The 4,186-nt window shown below is 36.8% G+C and overlaps 1 non-coding gene across 1 annotated transcript; it reads right to left on the reverse strand.

Annotated features, from left to right (window-relative positions):
* Positions 1-3,045: 3,045 nt before the first annotated feature.
* Positions 3,046-3,121, reverse strand: TRNAV-CAC (transfer RNA valine (anticodon CAC)). Its single transcript has one exon. It is a non-coding gene; the product is annotated as a tRNA-Val (tRNA).
* Between the last annotated feature and the right edge of the window lie 1,065 nt (positions 3,122-4,186).

Genomic DNA, 4,186 nt, shown 5'->3' on the forward strand with positions numbered 1-4,186 from the left:
AGATACCATTTAAGACCTTGGCAGGTTGGCTCAGTGGTAGAGCGTTGGCGTGGCATGTGGAAGTCCCAGGTTCCATTCCAACCAGGGCACACAGGAGAAGTGCCCATCTGATTCTCTACCCTTTCCTCTCTCTTTTCTCTCTGTCTCTCTCTTCCCCTCCTGCAGCCAAGGCTCCAAAGTTGGCCCAGGTGCTGAGGATGGCTCCATGCCCTCCACCTCGGGCACTAGAATGGTTTGGGTTGCAGCGGAGCAAAGCCCCAGATGAGCCGAGCATTGCCCCCTGTGGGCATGTGGGGTATATCCTAGTCCAGTGCATTCAGGATTCTGTCTGTCTACTGCTCCCCTGCTTCTCACTTTGGAAAAATACAAAAAAAAAATAAAAAGATATCACTTAAGAATAATTAAAGAATATTTTTATAAATTCTCAAAGAGACACAAAGTGAGGCTTATAAAACATATGTAAGAAACGAAGTATCACAGCACAGCTCTCAAAATCTTATGTCTTGCCATGAACAGGTATAAGAAGTTCTTTATGGTATTTAAATTGAGATGGAATCATTGGACCATAGGAAATGTGCTTTTTTAAATCTAGGAAGTAAAAACATGTTTTGTGTTTTTCCCATAGGGGCCCTACCAATTTATACTCTACCAGCCAGTGTATTTGTGTCCAATTTGCTTTTAATATTTTGTCAACCCTTACTACTTGTAGGCCTTGACTTTGTTTTTGTTTGTGCACACTAGTCCCCCTATCCAGAGGAATGCATTCTGAGACTCTCAGTAGATGCTTGAAACTGTGGAGAGCACCGAATATCAAATATACTATGTTTTTTCCTATTCAGACATATATGTGATAAACTTTAATTTATAAATTAGGTACAGTAAGAGATTTATAACAATAACTAATATGAAAAACAGTTATAACAATAGTCTGTAGTAAAAGTTAATAGGTCTCTCTCTGTCTCTAACCGATCTGATAACCGAGGTGACCACTCAGTGACTAACGTATGGGTAGTTTATTCAGTGTGGAGACATTGGACTAAGGGATGAATTACATCCTGGGTAGAATGGAAAAGGATAGCATGAGATGTAAAACTGATGAATTGCTTATTTCTGAAATTTTCCATTTAATACTCTTGGACTCTGGTTAACTGAGGGTAACTGAACACACAAAAAGCAAAACCGTAAATAAGGGAGACTATTTTATATCCCTTATTAATGAAGTTGAGCATCTTGCCTTATGTTTATTAGCTATTTGTGTATCTACTTTTGTATAACGCCTATTCATCTCTTTGCCTGTTTTCCTATTGTGTGATTTTATTTTACTTTTTGACTACAATATGTAAAAAAAGAACTTCTAGATACTAATCCTTTGTCAATTATAGGTATTATTTATATTTCTATGATATTCACTTTTATAAATTATTTTTCATTCCCTGAATTATGTCTGCAAATAAAAAGTCTTTATGGTTTTAATATATTCAATATAAATAATTCCATTTTTTTCTTTTTTAATGTATTTTAAAGAATAGTTTCTTACTAGTTTTAATGTATTTTAAAGAAACTAGTCTCTTACTAGTTTCTTTCACATGTAGATATTTAATCCAACTAGAATTAATTTTATATATGATAGAAGTCAGGATCAGCAATTTTCTATTGCTGCATAACAAATTGTCAAAGCTCTGTGGTTTAAAATGGTGTTTATTAATTACCTCACTGTGTCTGTAGGTCAGAAATCTAGGCATTAGTATAGTTGGGTTTCCTATTCAGGGTCTTACAAGGTAATTTCAAGGTGTTAATAGGGCTATATTCTCATTTGGAGCTCAGTATCATTTCCAAACTCACTGTCTGTTGGTAAAATTCATTTCCTTGAGGCTGTATACCTGAAGTATCAGTTTTCAGCTAATTGTTGGCTAGGGACTGATATCAACATAGCACCTACTCTTTAAGGAAACAGGAGAGTATCTGCTACTGCTCCAAATGTCTTTAATGGGTCACCTGATTAGGCTGTGCCCACCCAAGATAATCTGTCTTTTCATTAACTCAAATTCAGCTGATTGAAGACATTTGTTATATGTGTACAATCCTTTTTGATAAGATGTAATGTAATATGAAAATAGATAAATATCCCACCACATCCACATATTTAGCTATACTTTAAGGAGATATTATACAAGGAATATGCAACAAATGGTAAGAATCTTGGAGGCATTTTAGAATGCCCCATACCACAGGGCCTATTTTTACTTTTATCCTTTGGAAAGACAAATGGGCCAGGCTTGTTTTGTTCATTTTATACCTCACTAGTGTGTCCTCCCCAATCTCTCATAAGTTAAGCAAATATATATATATATATATATTTTATTATTATTTATTTATTTACAGAGACAGAGAGAGGGATAGATAGAGATAGACAGACAGGAACGGAGAGAGATAAGAAGCATCAATCATCAGTTTGTCGTTGCGACATCTTAGTTGTTAATTGATCTCTTTTTCATATGTGCCTTAACCGTGGGCCTTCAGCAGACCGAGAAACCCCTTGCTCGAGCCAGTGACCTTGGGTCCAAGCTGGTGAGCTTTGCTTAAACCAGATGAGCCTGCGCTCAGCTGGTGACCTTGGGGTCTCGAATCTGTGTCCTCCGCATCCCAGTCCGACACTCTACCCACTGTGCCACCACCTGGTCAGACTAAGCTTCCATATTATCTGAGTGTTTCTCTGGATTCTTCACTCAGTTTTTGTTTTGTTTTGTTTTTTTTTCAGCTGTAAACGGGGAGAGACAGTCAGACAGACTCCCGCATGCGCCTGACTGGGATCCACCCGGCACGCCCACCAGGGGTGAAGCTCTGCCCACCAAGGGGCGATGCTCTGCCCCTCCGAGGCATCGCTCTGCCGCAACCAGAGCCACTCTAGCGCCTGGGGCAGAGGCCAAGGAGCTATCCCCAGTGCCTGGGCCATCTTTGCTCCAATGGAGCCTTGGCTGCGGGAGGGGAAGAGAGAGACAGAGAGAAAGGGGGGGGGTGGAGAAGCAAATGGGCGCTTCTCCTATGTGCCCTGGCCGGGAATCGAATCCGGGTCCCCTGCACGTGAGGCCAACGCTCTACCGCTGAGCCAACCGGCCAGGGCCTATTTAAATCTTCTAATTAATTGACCAAGGTGCAAATATATTTTCATCAGGGTTTGGAAAGAATTTATATTTTTAATAACTTATATTTAAATATAAATATATTTATGTCTTTATTTATTTAGATGACTTTTAATATCTTTTGATAAAGTTTTAGTTTTCATGAATATCTTGAATATTTTTGCTAAATTTTTTCTACTTTAAATTTTTGATGGTCTTATAAGTAGTATTATTAATTACACTATATTTATAAACTACATTTTTTGTGAGTAAAAGAAAATGCAGTCTATATTTATATTTTATCTTGAATCTTGCTAAGGACTCCAAGTAATTCTAAGAATTTAACTATAGGATCTGTGGGATTTTTATATAGACAATTATATAGTTTACTAATAGCATGTTTTTATTTCTTTCATTACTTTTAAGGTATTTTACCTTCCTTTTTCTTCTAGCTAAAACTTTAGTAAATTTTTGAGTGGGAGAGGTGGTAACTTGCATCCTCATTTTGTTGAACTTGAAGACTTTTAATATTACACCATTAATAATAATTTCTGCTCCTATTTTTATGACGTGCCAGATAATACAGGTGTTATTTGTTCATATTCAAGACAATTCTATCCTTCTTAGATCACTCCTGAGTTTTAAGGATGTAAAACCTTGAAGCTATATTTCCCACACCTTTCAGTGACTTGAGTTCTAGATAAATTTAACCATGAGAGACCATGGGATCATTTGTGGAGAATGGAAGAAAAAGAGAAGTTGGCAGCTATAAACATGGGTGGATTCTGGATGTTTTAAAGAAGGTTTTGATATTCTTCTGAGAGCTAATTATTACTTTATTGTTGATGAAATATAGGTCTGTTAGTGACAACTTTTCCATCATCTCAACACATCCAGAAAATTTTTTTTTGCAAATGGCCTTGCTGATGTTTGCTCCTTAAGGGTTCAAAGTATTGTGCAAGTTTCTAATACATTGTATTAAATTTTATTTCATTTTATATACCTATAGCAATTTCATTTTCCAGACTAAATCTCAACAAAACAACATCTATTACCAGTAGTGATTC

The sequence above is a fragment of the Saccopteryx leptura genome, chromosome 3, assembly GCF_036850995.1.
Source record: "Saccopteryx leptura isolate mSacLep1 chromosome 3, mSacLep1_pri_phased_curated, whole genome shotgun sequence".
In the NCBI taxonomy this organism is placed as follows: Eukaryota; Metazoa; Chordata; class Mammalia; order Chiroptera; family Emballonuridae; genus Saccopteryx; species Saccopteryx leptura.